A 20,318-nucleotide genomic window follows, 5' to 3' on the forward strand; every position below is an offset into this window, starting at 1 on the left:
ATCATAAAATTTATGAAAATCATACAAAATAAATTAAACTGGTTTATTCGTTTTGAATTCGTTAAATGCTGGTATATCTGCTTTGAAGAGAGTTTCTTCTTCTCCTACACTAGTTTTTAATTTTGAGGGAAATTGATAAATTCTGTCTGGGAAATATTTTTCAGCAATTGAGGGTCTTAAAATGGAAGGACAACATTCAGTAAATATCCATATATGAAATTAGTAATTTCATAGAGGGATTTTTATTTCTATATAATGCAGATTTTTTAGATATTTATTTTACAATTTTCACGACTTTATTTCTACAGAGTCAAGAGAAAATAAGGATCTTTTTAATACTGATTAACTGTAACTGTAACTGTACAATGGTTGCATATATTTTGTTTGATCAGGGGTTTCCACGGGAACTCATGTGTAGGCGTAGTTCCCATAATGGTAGGATCTGTGGATGGTAGCATATAACTCGTTCGCCCTTTGAAAAGAATTCTGAGGTATGCTACATAAATCTGGGGTTGATGGCTGGTGGATTATTTTGGTGGTTGAACTTTTCTTTCTTGGTCTGGGTTTTCTTGGTCCTGTTTTCTTTCCTTCTGAGTTTTTTTTAGGCACCTGTTTCTGTCTACAATTTAGTTTATTCCTATAAAATTTTATGAAAAGGAATATAATCAAAAATAGAGTTTATATAATAATAGTAATTATTTAGCCATTAAGATCTGTAAATATGTATGAGTCAATAAAGTCTATTTTTTGTTTTTTATTTTCAATTGAACTTTTTACTGCACTTAATTCGTTTAAATTAACATCATCTAGTTTTATAAGTTAAATTAATTACATTATTAGAAGTAGAAGAATTAAGATTAAAATTAAGCTTAGGTAATAAAATGTTTTTGAAATTAGTGTTCGTTGTATCGAAGTTGCGAAAAGTATTGTCTTTAATTTAAACTTCACAATCACGAGTTAGTTCTAAAAGGTAGCTTCCTCTGAGGGGGATGTTTTCCATATTGTTACTGCATGTTTGAACAGCTACCGTGTGACTAGAGAGTATAACAATCCATTTCTCGTTCTCCAACTTCTGGAATTTTTCTTTTCCTATATGCGCTGGTACTAGTTGGCAATTGGACAGCTTTTGTGAACACTTTAGAAGTTTAATTTCACATGGAGAATCATCGTCGGGCTTCATGAGATTGGTTTCGTAGCAAAGGAATTCCTCCGGAATTATTTCTTTACAAGATACATAATTTTGCTAATTTAATATTAGATATTTGGAAATTGGAATTATCATATTAAAAGAGTCGTTACTCATTATCGGTAAAGGATAAAGATAAAAATAAATTGTATTTGGCTTTTTCAATTAGTGGTATATCGATAATAAATATAATTTAATTTCCTTTGCTATAGCTCTTAATTTCTAATATTTTTTCGAATAAGATTAAGTATAAGATTTTCAGCTTGTGGAACAAATGGCAATTTACTCTGTGTCAGGTATTTCAAAATTTGACTAATTTTTTTCGAAAGTTCATTTGATTCTATCATAGAGTTGTGAAAAATATTTATTTTGACAAAAATGGAAAATATCTCTATCTTTTCAAAAATATCCTATACTGATTGAAACTGTGCAATTATTTGGGAAAGTAAACTTTCTAAAAATAGATAATTATAGCTACCCATGTACTGTACTTCCATTGTACGGATAGTATTTTCAATTTGTTTTATTTTATCCTTTAAGATATTTTGATTCTTTGTTCGGTTTTTCACATTGTCGAGTAATAAGATTTGATCTTTGACAATGGTTTTAATTTTTTCTTGATTATTAGATTTTTGAGAGGTATTTTTGAGCATCATCTTGATCTAAATTTCCGGTTATTGCTTTTATTATAGAGCCAGACGCATTTATAAGGCCTCTTTTATTCCTACTTTTAACTAAGGGATTTAATTGACTTAATTGTACGATAATTCTTTTTTCTAATGAGAGTGCTAAATTATATGTATTTTGGAAACCTATTCTGTAAGTTACTGAGAAATCTGTTTGATTTTCGAAAATATCTTTTATTTGGTCGTACTGTTCTTGTAAGTAAGAAAATTGTCTTATTATGTTGGTTAAATCAAATATTTGGATAAAAGACCATGAGTTTTCTGTAGGCTGTTCCTAATTTTAAGGGTAGTAATCCGGGGTTGTCAGGCATGTCATGGAATATGGGTCTTTTAGTTCTCCGAATGTGCAGGAGAGGTATCTGAAACAACATTTGGTGGTTGTTTTAATTCTTTTATGTGTATAATCTCTGTTTTATCAAGATAATTTTTTATGGATATTTCTACACGGTTTCTATCTAATATTTGTGAAATTACGTAGGGTCCAATAAAATTATTATTCTTTTTATTTCTTGTTAAAGGGTTTTTCTTGAATACAATTTGTCCAATAAGAAAGATATCATTTGTATCTCTTTTCGTGTTGGTTTTTAAAATAACTTTTTCTTTATTTGTTTGTAAATTCTCTTTTACTTTTTCATAAAAGTTTTTAAGTTTGTTTTTGTGATTTTCTGCATAAACACTAAAAAACTCTTTCAACAGAAATATATCATTTAGATCTCTAGAACTAGTATGTCCATGTGTCAAATCAAAAGGTGTAAAATGTGTTGCACTATGTATTGAACTGTTGTAGGCTATAATGGCATAGTCCATTAGATTGTCTTTATCTCGGAGAAAGCTTTCTTTTAATAATCTTAAATGTTCAATTATGGTTGAATGAAAACGTTCTACTATACTGTTCGATTCGTGATGATATGGAGTAGTAAATTGAATTTTAATTTTATGCAGATTTAAGATTTCTTTTATCGTATCGTTATTAAATTCTGATCCATTGTCACTTATTAGTTTTTCTGGTATACCGCAATAAGAAAAATATTTAATAGGCGCATTAGATATAGTAATAGCATTTTTGCCGGGTATTTGAATTGCTTGCACGAATTTTGAAAATGTGTCTACTAAAATCAAATAGATTTTATCGTCATAATAAAATACGTCCATATGTACATACTATTTGGAAAGGTTTTGAGGGTGTCTCCGTTAGCATAAGGGGTGCATATGGTAGTTTTCGTGCGTATTTGGATCTTTGGCAAATATCGCAACCATTAATATATTCGGTTACAGTGTTTTTAATGCCTATCGAATAATAATTACGTTTTAGATATTTCTAACGTTTCGCTTATACCTCTATGGTTTACTTTTCCTTCGTGGTAGTTTTTCGTTAATAAAATTTGTTCTTCCTTATCAATTATAGTATTAAGTAATTTAGTACACCTTAAGAGTTTTGGGCCATTTTCTACAAAATAGTTTAGATAAACTTCATTAAATTTTTTATATAGATCGTCTGTGTGAAAATAAGTACAATATGTTTTGTTTAAAATAGTGTAGTCTCTTAAAAACTCTTAATTATTAAATGTTTATTATTAGTTTGAGGAATATGAATTGTTAGAATTTTATGGTATTCATAGTTGTCTTGATTGACTTTTAATTTAGGATAAATATGGGGAAAAACTAATATTTGATTTTTTTATCATTTCATCGAGTATTTTTATTTCACTGTTGGTAGTTTCATTCATTGAAGAATGTTGGGTTTGTGAATCAGTTTAGTCTAATTCATTATTTGAGTCAAAGGTTTCTGATTGATCTTCAAGGTTTTCTGGGTTGTTAATCATTGATTCATTTTCTATTCCATTAATTTGTATTTTAGAAAAAGCTTCAGCATTTTTGTTTAATTTACCTTTTTTATATTCAATATCGTAATCAAATTCTAGTTTTAATTTCCAGTTTTAATTTCCAGCTTATTTATTTTAAATTCGGTTCTTTTAATTTAGCTATCCATGCTAATGGTCGATGGTCGGTATATATGGTAAATTTTCTTCCGAATATACGGCCTAAAGTATTTACAAGTCCAAACTTTTGCTAATAACTCTTTTTCAATAGTACTGTATTTGTCTGCTTTCGTTTAGAGTTCTCGATGCGTAAGCTATAGGTTTATCTGAGCCCACTGTTCCTTGCGATAAGATGGTGCCAATAGCGATATTAGATGGGTCTGTCGGCAATATAAACTCTTGTGAAATCAGGGTATTCGAGTATTAATTAATACATTTTTACAGATATTAAAGGCAGAAATAAAATCTTCGTCGTGTATTACTTTGGATTCTTTCTTTAAGCAACGCATTAAAGGTTTTGTTGTGCGTGCGAAATCTTTAATGAATTTACGATAATAGCCGACTAATCCTAGAAAGCTTTTTATGTCCTTTGCTTGTTGGTAAAGGGAATTTTTGTATTGCTTCTATTTTATCGGGATTCGGTTTAACTCCGTCTCTAGACATGTTATTGTCCAAGGTAATTAACTTCTTTTCGCCGAAATTCCGATTTATCAAGTTGAACTTTAAAGTTGGCATTTCTTAGTCTGGTAAAAATTCGTCTTAATCTGTCTTGATGCTCCTGTAGAGAAGTACTAAAAATGACAATGTCACCTAGGTAAACTAGGTATTCTTCGTTTTGTAGTCCTCGCAATATATTATCCATTACTCGTTGAAACGTAGAGGGTGCATTTTTTAAGCCAAGCGGCATTCTTTTAAATTCATAGTGACCTCTTTCGGTGGAGAAAGTCGTTTTTTGTATGTCTTCAAGGTTCATTTCAATTTGGTGAAATCCTTTAGCTAAGGTTGAAAAATATTGACTTTTTCCTAATTTGTCAAGTATATCTGTGATGTTTTGTAAGGAATATTTGTCATCTATTCTTTGTTTAGTTTTCTATAGTCAATAACTAGTCTCCATTTTCGGTTTCCAGATGAGTCCATCTTTTTAGGTACGATCCAAATCGAACTAAACCATAGAGAAATTTGGATTATCCTTTGTTCTAGCATTTTTTGTACTTGATTTCTTACTTCATATTTATGAACTGCGGGGTGTCTATACGTTTTAGTAAAAATTGGTATTTTGTTTGGTAATTTTATCTTATGTTGTACTTTGTAAAAGTTCTTTGTAAAACGGAATCTGTTCGCAGTAAAAGATATCTCGAATCTTTAATTGCTTGTTTTTCTTCTTGATTACAATGATCGACACGAATATTTTTTAGATTATTAAAAAATAATCTAAAAAATATATACAATATATATAAATACAAATAGATTGTCATGAGTAATGTGTGATTTATCATCATATATCTATTCATAATTGTCTAGATTTTCCATTAAATTTAATTCATTGAGATTTAGTAACTCGATATTAAAGGGTCTTAAAATATTAATCGTTTTAAGGTTTTCGTCACTATTAGTAATTACTATTGTTATAAAGTAATTGTCAATTCGTACAATTGCTTTAGGTGTCTCAAGTTTAATGTATCGAAAATTGCTATACCTTTTTCCTTATTGACGGATAATTTAACAATTTGTTTTGTTCTACCGGGTATTTTGATAGGGTATTTTATTTGACCTATATTTTCTTGGATATTAGATTTAAATTGGGTATTTTTTAGATCGCAGATAATAGGTATTTTTGCAAAACGGTGTTTTAATTTGTTTATTATAAATATCTAGAATTGGTTTTATATGACTAAGTAAATCAACACCTATGAGACCATACTAAAATCGAAAATGTAAAACTTATGATTTTCTTTGACATAAAAATTTTAAAAACTGGAATAAAAATTACTTTATTATGATGGGAAATCATGTGTCCAAATCCAAACTGCGGATTTAAAAGTCTTCATTAAAAATAAATTTTTTAAAATATTTGAGTGCGATTTGTGTTGAGATTAAACATTTGGTACTTCCTGTATCTATTAAAAATTTAGCGTTTCTTTCGGGTATAATTATATATGGTAAGTCTTCTATTCTGTAATATTTACATTGTTGTCGGGTTGATTATAATATGGGTCGTCTTAATAAGTTTCTTCGAACTTTTCACTATAATTATTATAGTCATAATCAAAATATTCATAATTATATTCATTGGAATCTTCTCTGTACCTCAATTGATTGAGTTTTTGTATCGAATGGCCAGATGAAATGTCCATTGGTTCATGTAATTGTTGGGCGTTGTTTTGATTTTGATTATTATGGAATCTATAGAGATTATAAGCCTGATTAGAGCTAGGTCTATTAAAATAATTGGGTCTTTGCATAGAATTATATCGAGAAATGTTGTTTCTCGAAAAGAATGGGGATTGTCCAAAAACTGGTCTCTGAGCGAAATTATTTTGTGAGGCATTCTGCCTAAAAGTATTTTGATTGACATTTGAATAATAGGGTCGATTCTGGGCATAGTTGGGTCTAAAATTATTTTGTGGTTGATTTATTCTGGAATTGACATCATGGTTATTTGGAAAATTAATTGGTCTCGTATTTCCATGATGTGAAAACGGTATGTTTCTTAGTGTCGGTCTAAAGTTATGGGTATTAAGGGTGGTACTTCTTTGTTGACTATAAAGGAAGTTTTCTTCTTCAATTACGAGAGGCCTTGCTTTTTCTAAATTTTCGGGGTTCCTAATTCTAATATTATTTTGTAGAGTTCCAGAGACACCTCTAATGAAAATTTTAAAAGCTAATTCGTCAAATTTTTTCGCTCTTAATTCTTTACCTGCTGCTGTTAGATTTGAAATATTTAATTTAGAAAATATTTAAGATCGTGCATCTTTACAATGCATACCAAAATTATACGGAGTTTCGCTCTTATTTGGAGATAATGTGATTAAATCCTGAACTAAACGATCAAGATTTCTCTGATCACCAAAACTTAATTCTAGTGCATTTTTTATATTTTCCCATGTTTCTATTTCATTTCTAGAACCAATCAAAAGTTAGATTTCTACTAGTTAACTTTCCAATAATTGCCCTATATATAAAATTGTTATGAATTTCATCACCTTCTTTATAAAAATTATTAATTAAACTTGTACAATTGTTGATAAAAACAGCCAAAGTATGTGGGTTTCCATCGAAATTAGAAATAGTATCCACGTATAGTTTTAAAACAGAATAGTTTACGTTCGTATTATTGGTATTAGTACTATTTCTACTGGTAATAGCATTTGCAGTTTGTTCCAGATTAGCTTGATTTGTTACCGCTGTTATTGATGCTGTCTTCTGTACTCCTGGTCTTCCTAATCTATGCGTCCAATAGGAAAAAAGCGATTTTTGTCTTCTATTCCCTGGTCTTCTTAGCTATGCTGGCTTCTGCGATGTTGGTCTTCCACTAACGCTGATAATTGCAAGTGCGTTTTCTGCTCTTTCCACAGCGATACGTGTGCGATTTGCCAAATTAACCGTAGAAACGGAAACTATTCGCGATTTTTGTCGAAGCGTTTTAGGAAATCCTACCGACTGCGTCAATTTTACGATCGAATGGGAAAAGAGCGTTTTCAAAAACGACAGATTTACAAATTATCACAACTTTATTTCTACATGTACAGAGTCAAGAGAAAATAAGGCTCTTTTTAATGAGTTACAATGGTATTTATAATATTAAATAAATGTGCTTGCATATATTTTGTTTGGTCAGGGGTTTCCACGGGAACTCATGTGTTAGCGTAGTTCTCATAATGGTAGGATCTGTGGGTGGTAGCATATAACTAGTGCTTTATTCACATAACTATTTAAAGCTGCTACTTTATGTGAAAAAGGATGGAATGACTCATTGTGTATGATTGTTCCAGTGTGGCTAGGTTTTCTATATATCTCAAACTCATGTTTATTATTTACGTTTTTATTAAGTAAGTCTAAAGAACTTATGGTTTTATTGATTTCCACTTCTAACGTAAATTTTATTTTTGGATGAATGTTGTTAATAAATGATAGAAAGTCACTAAGTTTTTATTTATTGCAATAAACAAGAAAAAACGAAAGCCGGTCCGCATAATAAAAAAGGAATTTCTGGTGAAATAAGACCTTTATTTTCTACCCTATTGGCTTGCAAATACTTATAAAATATATCCCAGAACATGGACACTATTCTCTAAACTATACATATTATAATTACCCATTCAAACAGAATATTGAGTTTTTCATACTCTTTTCTTTTTAGAAGCCTAGACAAGTTTGCTATTTTCTAATTAAGCTATTTTATTATTGAACTAATTTTTAATTTATTACAGTTTTTCAGTCCAAATAGGACATATTCAAGACTATTATTATGTCGATGTTCATTTGTATTGTAATATAAATTAACAGTGTTAATTATTATTCTGCATTAGAATTCTTGAAATCTTGTACTTTTATTTACCAGATCATTAAATAATATAATATATTTTTGTTTAAATAAAATCATACATTTGTGTTTTATTTATGTTAGATACTTCTTCCAGAAATTACTTTAAAAAAAACATTTCAGGTCACTTAAGGACACCGAAAAGGCCCCCACAGACCACAGAGCTTAATCCTTTTGATATCGCAGGTATCTGGGATAAGTAAAAGAACCCCCCCTTTTTTCCCCCTGCTATTTTTCTTCTATAAAAAATAGCAAATTTGATACATATTAAACAGTAAGAGAATTGTTTTGAATATTCATAAGAATAATTTTATATTTCCTCCTAAATTTATCTTCACGAAGGTCAAAAATTCTGCAGGTATTTTATTGTAGCACTGAACAGCATTGTAAGAAAACGATCACTGAAACATAGCACTCCTATGGACCGGCATGGTTAACTTATTTCTAGATCTAATATTTACCCCGTGTACATTTGCTCTAAATAACAATCTATTCCTTAAAGTCGCAGGTGCCTTTGGGCTGCTAATGATTCTTATAAAAAAAGTGGAAAAGTGAAGAATTCTACGATTGTCCATTTTAAGCCAGTTAATTGTTTGAAAATATTGCGAAATATGATCATACTTACGTAAGCCATAAACCAATCTGATATAGGCATTTTGAATTTTTTGTATGCGCATTTTACAATCATTATCTAAGCAAAAACCGTAAACATAATCACAGTAGTTAAAATTAGAGAGCACCATGGCCTCACATAGGCTGCGTTTAAGACTTAGATTAAGAATATCTCTATTACTATATAAGAGTTTTAAAGCTGCAAACGATTTTTGAACAATTTTTTTAACATGCTCCCTGAATTTCAACTTACTGTTCATTATAATGCCCAAATTTTTGGCAGTTTCAACAACCGAAAGCTTAGAGACCTCCATATGAACATTTATTATACTTTTATAATTTGTAGTTTTATTTGTATTTCCAAAAATTTATTTATTTATTTGTATTACCATTAAACAAGACTTAACTGATTATAAATATATGTACTTTTGTGTTTTACCTCATTTTTACTTGTTCTATCAATAGTAACGTCAATCCGTATCTGTAATTTTTCTTGAATAAAATTTGTTTTTAAAAAGAAGTTGCGCCGATCCCTTTGTCTAACTGGCGCAGTCGGTAGGATAGTGCGGTGGTGATTCGTCCCATTTGAGGTTTCAACCCTTCAGCGCTATCCAGAACCTTGGATCGACCCAGATATCTGGAGACGACTATAAGAGCAGTAAGAGTCGGGGAAGAAGAAGACTAAGTGCCAAGTATTTTCCTTTCCGCCCCTTTTGAACCCTTTGTTTGAGGATTTCTAGGGATATTTTTAGGGCTGTGTATTGCACACACAATTTTAGTTTTAATCTGTGTATCGTTCACACAATTTTTTAATTTTAGGGCCTTGTATTGATTATATCTTAGTTTAGTTTAAATTGCGTATGTAAAACGCATACTTTCCTTTTTTAAGGTTTTTCAAAAAATCTTTTAAAATAATTTTTGATATACTTAATTTTTGGTAATTATACAGATAATCACATATTTTATTTTTAATTATTTGAATGTTTATGGTGGAATTAAAAGTAACCACCGATCAACTTTTAAGTAGCCTACTCAGTATTACTAATTCTGAGCAAAGCTCATTAACTACTGTAAAAATGCCTCAAGAATTCAAATTCGATCTTTTTAAATCTCGTCTTGCAAACATTAAAAATTATGACGGCAATGTCGTTACACTTTCTAAATTTATTTTAAGAAGTGAAGACTTAATAAATAAGTATAAACCCTTAAATAATACTGAACTGAACCAGCACATATTCGAGTGCATTCAAGAAAAGCTTATCGACAAAGCTGAAATAATGGTAGGTAGAAGAGTAGAATTAGATAATTGGGATAAATTAAAAACTGCCTTAATTCAATGTTTTTCTGACAGAAGAGATATTAATTGCCTTGTTCAAGAATTAACTAGAGTTCGGCCTTATAAAAATGAAAGTTTAATTAATTTTGGACAAAGATTACACTTACTACTTAGCAATGTAATTCAACGCGTGAGCAATGACACTTCACTGTCACCCATGCAAAAAGTATGTCAAAATGAGCATTATAATAAAACAGCTTTAAATACATTTATTGCTGGTTGCAGTGGCAGCCTAAGAAATAATATGTATTTAAAGAAGCCTAATAGTCTTGAAGATGCCATAGCTTACGTCAATGAATTTGAGAATTTTGAGAAATTGTATGGAAATTTTCATGAACCTAGACCAAAGTTGCATAGAAGCCCAACATAGAAGTCACCAACAAAACTATAACCCTAACCATAATCTCTATCCATATAATGCCTACCACCAGCCGCATCGAGTACAACGTGTACAAAATGTACCACAAAATGTTATACCCAAATATCAATGGCCTTCACAACCTGTGAACATTCAACCCCAACAAATGCCACCTCAAAGATTCCCAACAAATCAAAAAGTATTCGGCACGCCCAAGAATGTGTTCCGGCCGAACCAAATTCCAGATCATCAACTTCCAAAGCCCACTCCAATGTCGACAACTTCTAGAACCTATTCTCATAATTCTAGGCAATATAATAATTCCAACAATTTTAAAAATTATAATCGACAACCATATAACTCTGTATCACAAGAGTTATTTAACTATGAATCCCCAAACACCCCTGAGGGGTGTTTTAAATAGAGTTTTCTCAACCCTATGAGTCTAATTACCCATACTGTGAAGAAGAATCGACCGATGTATATCAAGAGACCCCTAATTTTTATCAGGATTCTCAAATGCCCCACATAACTCTTTTTCAGAAAATCAAAATTTTCGGGAAGACAACCTCAAAAACATAAAAACATAATAGAAATAAATTATTCCTTTTGTAACTCACTTCCCTATGTGGAAGTTCAAAACCCCAAAATGAAACTATTAATAGATACCGGTAGCTCAGGATCAATTTTAGACCCTGCTATTGCGGAAAAGTTTTATTCACACTGTATATACCATACAAATAACGTAATTAAAACTGCTGTCGGCAGTCAAAAAACTAAATTCCAAGCATCTATTCCATTATTTGTTAAATTTGGTATACAAAATAATTTTGATTTCGTATTATTTGACTTCCACGATTTTTTCGATGGAGTTTTAGGGATTAATGACCTAAAAAGGTTAGGTTTAAATATCGATCTAACAAACCAAAAACTTATCGGGAAAGCCATAGAAATACCCTTTAAATATAGACAACCCCATGATGTAAAATTTTCTTTTTCAGTCAACCCCTATGAGAAAATTGTAAAGCGAATACCAGTAAATATATTTTACGGGGAAATTCTAACAAGACCTTGTACTTGTAATAATTTGTATTTTCCACAAATTTTAACATTTGCAGAAAACGGTTTCGCCCCTGTAGAAATTCAAAATCATACAGACCAAACTGTTTCTATAACAGTGTCTCAACCTCTACTGGCAGATTTTTTTGAAGAAAATCAATTCGAAATTTTCTCAATCGAACATTTCCAAAATTCATTTTCCAATTTTGAAAACCCTGAAAAAATAAATTCTTTGTTACGAACATTCCATTTAAATAAAGAATAAAAACACCTATTATTTAATTTGTGTAATGATATTCCTGAAACCAGGAGATCAGCTTTCAATTACATCGAATGTGCAACATGAGATAAAAACCACCGATGACATACCGGTTCACACGAAATCTTATCGCTATCCTTACGTGCACAAAGCGGTGGTGCAACGTCAGATAAATGAAATGTTAGAAAAAGGAATAATTAGGTCATCAAGTAGTCCGTGGTCAAGTCTTATATGGATTGTTCCCAAAAAAGAAGACGCATCGGGAAAAACTAAGTGGCATATTGTTTGTGATTATAGGAATTTAAATTCTAAAACAATCGATGACAGGTACCCCATTCCCAACATCAATGACATCTTAGACCGCTTAGGTAGGGCGCAATATTTTTCCACCTTAGATCTCGCCAGCGGATTTCATCAAATCCAAATAAAAAAAGATTCGATTGAAAAAACTGCTTTCTTTGAGAATAATGGGTATTATGAGTATTTGAGGATGCTATTTGGGCTGAAAAATGCCCCTCTTCGTTTCAAAGGGTCATGGACGAGGTATTAAAGGATTAGCAGAAGAAAATCTGCATGGTATATATGGATGACATCATAATTTTCAGTTCTGGATTGACACTGAATCTGTCTTAAACAACCCTGGTGATGAAAGTTCAGAAAATCTGCCAGAATTTACTATAACCCCAATATTTCAAGCCCCTTCTAAAACAAAAGTTTTTAAGGAAATTAAATGCAGTCCTAAAGACGATCTTTCAGATATAACAATTTTTCCTGTGGACCAGCGGCCCAATCTTCCTAATATTTCTGATAATACTCCAGACATTACTATTACTCCATTAGAACCAGAAAACCCCGATCAATCAAACGATATCGAAACGGCCCATACATCTGCCGAAAATCCAATTTTAAATCTACCTATAACTGAAAAATCTCTAAATACCTTTAAAAATCAAATTATTATTACAATCGGAGATACCCAAGATATTCAACTAAAAACGGAAAAAATATTCGAAAACAAACGAATGTACGTAACCGTTTCAGCAAGAAATCCAACACCCAATTTTATTGACTTATTAAAACAATATATCGACCCCAAATACACCTATGCTATTTATTTTCGTAATGACAAATTAAGCAAACATTTTACGGTAACATTCCAAAATTTATTTAAAAATTCCTCTTTTAAAATAATCTTATGTTCCAAACTTTTGGAAGATATTGTGACATCAGATGACCAAAAAGAAAAACTGAATTTGTATCACACCACCAAAACTTGTCACAGAGGAATAAATGAAATGAAAATGGCCCTCTTATCAAAATTTTATTGGCCAAAAATGCCAATCGATATTGAAAATTTTGTAAATAATTGTTAAATTTCTTTAAAAAATAAATATGATCGAAATCCACCTATCATTAAATTTAACTTCCTGACAAGTTCAAGACCTTTCAAACACATCCATATGGATACCTTTAAAATTTCAAATGCATGTTTTTTAACCATAATTGATTCCTTCTCGCGGTATGGTCAAGCCTACCCCTTAATCTCATTAACCGGAATTTCTATAATAGAAAGCCTATTCCAATTTATAAGTCATCATGGTTTTCCCCAGAAAATAACTGTAGACTTAGGTACTGAATTTAAAAATAAATAAGTTGAAGATTTTTGTAAACTCTATAAAATTGAATTACATTTCACCACCCCAAAAAATAGTAACAGTAATTCACCCGTAGAACGTTTTAATTCCACTTTAATTGAACATTTTAGGTGCCTAAAGGAACAACACAGTCATTTCACAGCTGACCAGCTGATAAAACGTGCCGTATTAGGTTACAACAACTCTATTCATAGTGTAACAAAGCATACACCTTTCGAGATAATAAAAGGCCATATAAATAATACGGATCTCTTTGACTTAAGCGACCACGTAATTATATCTAATTATGTACAGTCTCATAAAGATAACACGAAATTATTATTTAGCAAGATTCGAGAAAGGAATGCGATGACTAAGGAAAGGGTTATAAATAAGTGAATAAAATCTCAAAGTGGTATTAAAATATTTACTAAAAAAGCTTCTTATCATAAAAATATTGCCAGACTTCCAAAAGTTAAAAAACGAAAATCTTTGCAGGAAAACCAGAATGAAGAACATTCCACTCTTACTTTACCTGTTTAAATTCCTAGTAACAACTAATTCCTATGATATTCAATTAACCCCTATCAAAAACCCTGTACTTCCTATTTATTTAGGGGATGTAAAACTTTTCTATACTAAACATACATTTCTTCATTATGTTGATATATTACCTATAATTAATCACTTAGAAAATATCCAAAAGTACTTTAATATCATAAAAAATCAAATAGAAAAAGTAGATAATAGTAATCTATCTAATATAAACCCGATATCTTACCATATTTTGTCTGAAAACTCTCTTTCTAGAACTGAATATTTAATTACAAATGCAAAAGAAAAAGCTTAATTTGTATCCTTATATTAGGGAAAAGAGAGGTTTAATAGACATAATTGGAAAAGGTCAAAAATGGTTATTTGGAACTTTAGATGCTGACGATGGAGAACGTTACGATCAAGCAATTAATAGTCTTCTACAAAATCAAGAAAATGTTATGAAAGAACTTAATCTACAAATTTCATTACAGAAAAACCTTATAAATAACTTTAATAAAACTGTTTTATTCCCTAATTCCAACCAATTAAAATTGAAAAGAAGTATGGAAAGTTTTAAACATGCAAGTGAAAATAAAATAAATAACATCAATAATTTTTTTGTGTTTCAAGGCATTCTGTTTCAAATTAATTTAGATTTTCAAAATCTTATTAATTTTGTAGATAATTTAGAGGACGCCATTATGTTTGCAAAACTAAATGCTTTACATGATAGTTACATGAGGGTACCAATCTTGAAACCTCAAACATATTTGTTCCTTCGCCTTTTTCCTAAAATCCAAAACTCCCAATTAATCATCCCTAAATACCCTTACTTGGCACGAACGAAACAAGAGGTCCAGTTTAAAGCAACCGATTGCCCTTTCCTGGAACATGCCTTTTACTGCAAGGAGGAGTTCTATCCACGTGATGACTGCATCCTCCAAATCCTGGACAATGTGAAGCCCACTAGTTGCCAGATAATTGAAGCCCATGTTGACGAACCCATTGCTGAGCAAGTGACTACAGACGTGGTCCTGATTTTACCCCAGCAAAAAGTTAGAATTACCACCCAGTGTAATATGGATCAATCGTTCGATCTGGATGGACCCACTTTACTAAAGATGCCCAATAACTTTACTATCCAAGTTGGTCAAAAGAAATTTAGTAATAATTTCAAGATCCAGTATGGAAAGCCACTCGTAATACCTGAACTACAAATAGTAAACTTTTCTGATCCTTCAACTGTTCTGAGGAGTGAAAACTTTACTGCAATAGACTTCAGTGAAATCTACCAGCTCTCGAGACAAATCAATCAGCTTTCACCTGTACAAGAAATTTCCCAAGAACCTGTCCAATACCAGATGCTATCAGTAGGTACCTTAGCAATCCTGATCTCGGTACTACTCATCATATGTCTACTCAAAGGGAAGACCGCTATTCAAAGATGCCAGAAAAAGACACCAAAGGATGCGGAACGAGCAGCCCCAAATCCAGAAAATATCCCTATTTTCTGACTTAAGGAGGGAGGAGTTATGTGAACATCTTCCATGGTCACTTCCAGCGAACCCATGGAATTACCGATGTCAGCATTGTTCCACGACCATGAATATCGCAGATTATAAATATATGTACTTTTGTGTTTTATCTCATTCTTACTTGTTCTGTCAATAGTAACATAAATCCGTATCTGTAATTTTTCTTGAATAAAATTTGTTTTTAAAAAGAAGTTGTGCCGATCCCTTTATCTAACTCGCATGAACTTATAAATAATATATGTAGCCATATACTTATATAAAAGTACAGTAAACCAAATGACCAATTTCAATTTTTAAATGTTCCGGTTAATCACGTCAATTTTTAATTGAATAAATATCCTTATCTTAGAGGTAATGCGGTGCACTGTACCATTTTCCGCTCTGACATACACATTACCATTCAAAATCCATGTATTTTTATGTGCAAATGAACTAGAAGCACTTTTGAATAGCACTAACCGGGATTTAGTTATTTAAGGTCCTCCTTAATTTGCACATCCGTATTTTTTAGATATTCTCGATTTTTAAGCACGGCTATAAGAGCGACCTCCTACGAGAATCGTAACTGCCGGCGGTGAGTCGCTAGGAATTTTAGAAGCAATTCTGTGGCATTTTTTCAGGTCATTGTGTCCAATTTTTAATTTAAGATTAGTGTTAAATAAATCCAATACTTTATTGGGCAGATTTTCGGATTCCTCAGGCTGTAAACCAAAAATACGGAGGATGTCATTGCGGACACTTTGCTCTTGTTGATCTATTTGTTGTCGAAGAGCGGCGTTTTCCTTTTGTACCTTTATCAGATCACCTTTAATTTTCTTAATTTCGGCCTTTTGACTTTTCAATCTATCATCAAAACGTTGTTCAACTATTGTGAGAACTTTTTCTGCTATATCAAAGAGGAATTTTTTAGTAAAAACAGCAGCAACAACTGACTTAATTTCACGTAGATCTGTCGACGAAAGAACCATTTTGGCAAGAGAAAATAAAAAATAGCACTGGAGCTGCAGTACTGTAGTTTACAAACCAAAACTTGGATCACTGAACAAGAGATGCTTAGGCCAACACAGTTTTTCCCAATAAACACTTAGGTATTTTAAAAAACTGCACTTTAGAAGCAAAATTCACGGAGCGACTATCACTACTATTTTACTCGTACGCCATCTTTTACTAATCATTTATTGGCCTCCTCACATGGTTTTTCTTTAACTCAGGGAGCGGATATTTTGCATGAGTGCTCAAAAGGCAAAAAACTGGACTTGTTGGAAAAAATGGAAATAACTAAAGCTAAGAAGAGCTCTGTCCTTGTGTGTGTGAATGATATTTTTACGTTTGAACCTCACCTCATTTATAACAACCTCTCTCAAAGAATTTGAAAAGTCTTTTCCTTTTCGATTTTATATATTTTTGGTTTTTATTGTTAAGATTGTTTACTTATATTCACACTTATTAATATAGTTCGGATTGTTCCCCATGTTTGATTATGTTACTTGGTGGCCTGTGGGTTAGACGCGCACCTATGATTCTAAAGGTTGCTGGACATTTGACACTGGCTGGACTGGTGACATTTTACTTTTTTACTTTCTTATTTTTTATTTTTTAAGCATACATTTTTATCTATGGTAGAAATTGTTAACTTAACCTAGCTTTTCTTTTGTTGTTAGTTGTAATGTAATCTGTGTAGGTCTAGGTAATGAGTTTTATTATAATTTATAAGTGTTCTTTTTGTGAAAAATATCTTAATGTATTTTTTAAGCCTGATGATGCTCGCGATAGGAGCGAAACACGTGTAGTATGTTTTGTTTAGTACGTGTGTATGTTTGAAAAAAATATATGGATTTGAGGATTTGATGAGACCGTGACTTTGTGTTCTTACCTTTGTTTTTTTTTTTGTTTGGTCTATTGGAGAAAAATGGATGATACGTTTCTAGTTTAATATTTGCCTAAGGAGACTAACGTGAGTTTGGACCTCGGTCTTAAAGGCTAACGTACGAGGTATGTCTTCATGGAAAGTGTTTAACAGGTGGTTTAGTATTTTGTCATTATTTTCTATTGTAGTTTTTATTAGTTCTAAATCCTTATACACAAGAAGGGTCCATTTACTACTAGAAATTTTTAATTTCGATTCTTCATGACCGAAAATTCTAATAGTATTGTTAATTGATGTTATAGAATATTGGCAGAGGATGACTGGAAACAGTCCGAAGAGCCTGAAAGAGATTTTTTTCATGATAGGATTTCATTCTATCAAAATTTATTTTTGATTTTTGATTAGTTTGCGGATTTACTACAATTGCCGAATTTTTAAGGATTTTAAGAATTTCGAAAGGTCCGTTAAATTTATTCGCTGCTTTATTTGCGATTTGAGATTCTTTAATATATACTTTATGGCCTACTTGATAGTTTGGAGGGTTTTGGGAAACATGTTGATCGAAACGTTCTTTAGCTTTTTCTTTCTTCCTGTCAGTTATGAATCGTACAACTCTATAAAAATATTGCATTCAGTTGTTTAAATCTCGCACGTATTTAGATATTAAAGATTTTTCATTATAGATGGTTTCGGGAGGTCTAGTGGAGGTATGCCCAAAAAAAGAGTTCATATGGTGTGAACCCGTGTGTTTTATTTTTGGTATCTGTTATAGATAACAGCATATGGAAATATAGGGAAAGGATGATCGTCTGGACTTTCGGATATATGAGCTCGAATCATTTCTCCTAAAGTGGCGTGGAATCTTTCGATTGAGCCATTTTCGTCTCTTATGGTTAATGCGTAATTTTTAGTTGGATATTCATAAATATCGATATTAATGCATTCGAATGGTGACTTGTTTATTTCGGTTATTACAAGAGGGATATTTATGTTTTTTCTACAAGCTTTAACTTTTTGATAGGTTTCGCATAATTTTATAAGATTTTCAACATCTTTTCAAAGACATGGCCAATTGTATTTTTCTTTTATTCGACGTATTGCTACGTTTATACCACGGTGTAAGTTAGTTTTACCGCAATGGTAATGGTTTAAGATTTGGCTAATTTCGTCAGCGTCGGGGGTTATAACCATATTTTGGCAAATTTTTTGTTTAATATCTTTATCGGCGAATACGTAAGATAAAGTTTCTAAAATAAGTAATTCTAAGCAGTTTTCAATGTAATAGGTGGTTGACATATCAAATTTATTTTGTCCTATATAGATAATATAAAATAAATGTTGTACTACTGTTTCAGGGTCAAAAGGGCGGAGAATTATTAAATAATTTCGTGTTTTGACAGTTTTGCTAGAAAATATATTTTTTTTAATATATAATATAATTTTTAGTTCTAATCCTGTTAGTAAAGTGCTGAGTGCCATTAATTCAATTAGGGTTAATTGTGCCTGTTTTTCATTAGTGGACATGTTAGTTTTCTGAATATTTGCATGCATTTTTGTATTCAAGGTTCGGACAGGGTTTAGGAATGTTAAAGAATTTCTAGTGGACATGTTATAAGCATAATCACAAGGGTTAAGAATTGTTTGAAGGAAAATTTGATCTCCTTCAAACTCAGAGATTATTGAGAAAATTTCTAATAATTTATATGGTTCTACTTCTGCATCATTATGTGATAATCAATATTTTATTTAAAAATAATTATAAAACGATTATTTGTTATTTCTTCCGTATAACAATAATGCTGAAAGATAGCAAGAAACAAAGTTTAGTTTTCCGATTATTCTGCTTATAAAATAATAAATAGTCGCACGGAATTTCTACCGTTGATTAATATATCAATAAAATTATTTAAAACAATAACGTGATGATTCAATGCTCTACTTACAGTAAGGAAATCATCTAGCTGATCGTCTTGTTCTCTACGCCGATTTAACTACCAGAGGCTTCAACAGGTATTCCTTCCGTAGTTCGTCGTGAGTGAGGAGTCACAATTCTTCGGGATTCTTGATTGGTTCTTTTTCTGTTAAAGGATAGGATTCCACCGTCACTAGTGAATACTCGTGTTTTAGCGACGTTGTCAGATCCTACCAACGACTGCTCCAATTGTTAGATTACTTCTTCCACAAATTACTTTTTAAAAAACACTTTTTATAACTTTTAAAATTACAAAAGATACATTAACTTAAAATGAACATAAAATATAGGCAAAAATAACTTGATATCTAATTATAATATAATGCTATGATAATTGCCTTAATTATGCTGCATGCTTTTGTTTTGTCCTCCTTTTATATTTCTTCAATATGCCGATTCAGTGGGAACAGGCGTCTGGGTGGACTGCGTCTCAGGGTTTCTGCTGACTGTGAGGTTGCAGTTCCTTATCGGGTTTAGGATGGCGTAATTTGATCCGATAAGAATCAAAGACGGATGACTTTGTTAGAGGTGACCGGTGTTATGGAAATTAGATATAATATTTATATACCTGTAATTTAAATATACATTTTACTAAAGAAATGTTCTTTTTTGCATAAGATATCTGTGTGTCAATTTACCCGCTAACGTTTTTTGAAGTAGAAAAAGTGTAAAAGTGTTTCATGGTACAAATAATCTCTTGGTACCAAAAGTTAAATTTACAAGCGATATTCTATAAATATTTGCCCAATTGAGAAAACTACATAAATTGCAGTCAGTTGGTGTTCTGCTTGAGTAAAATAGATTTTTATAAAGAAAATTTGTTTTCTTTGTGTAAAACTCTTTTTATATTTTTTGTGACTTAAAAAATATAAAAAAGAAATCTGTATAAGAGAACAAGTATTGATGACAAGCTG

The 20,318-nt window shown here is 31.2% G+C and overlaps 1 long non-coding RNA gene across 1 annotated transcript in view; it reads right to left on the reverse strand.

Moving 5' to 3' along the window:
* Positions 1 to 19,930, reverse strand: part of LOC126742951 (uncharacterized) — a 33,850-nt gene extending 13,920 nt beyond the window's left edge. Inside the window, exon 1 of the long non-coding RNA XR_007662740.1 lies at positions 19,376 to 19,930. This is a non-coding gene — a long non-coding RNA (uncharacterized LOC126742951). The remainder of the gene's footprint in view (positions 1 to 19,375) is intronic.
* Positions 19,931 to 20,318: the final 388 nt, after the last annotated feature.

This window comes from Anthonomus grandis, chromosome 12, assembly GCF_022605725.1.
Source record: "Anthonomus grandis grandis chromosome 12, icAntGran1.3, whole genome shotgun sequence".
Lineage (NCBI taxonomy): Eukaryota > Metazoa > Arthropoda > Insecta > Coleoptera > Curculionidae > Anthonomus > Anthonomus grandis.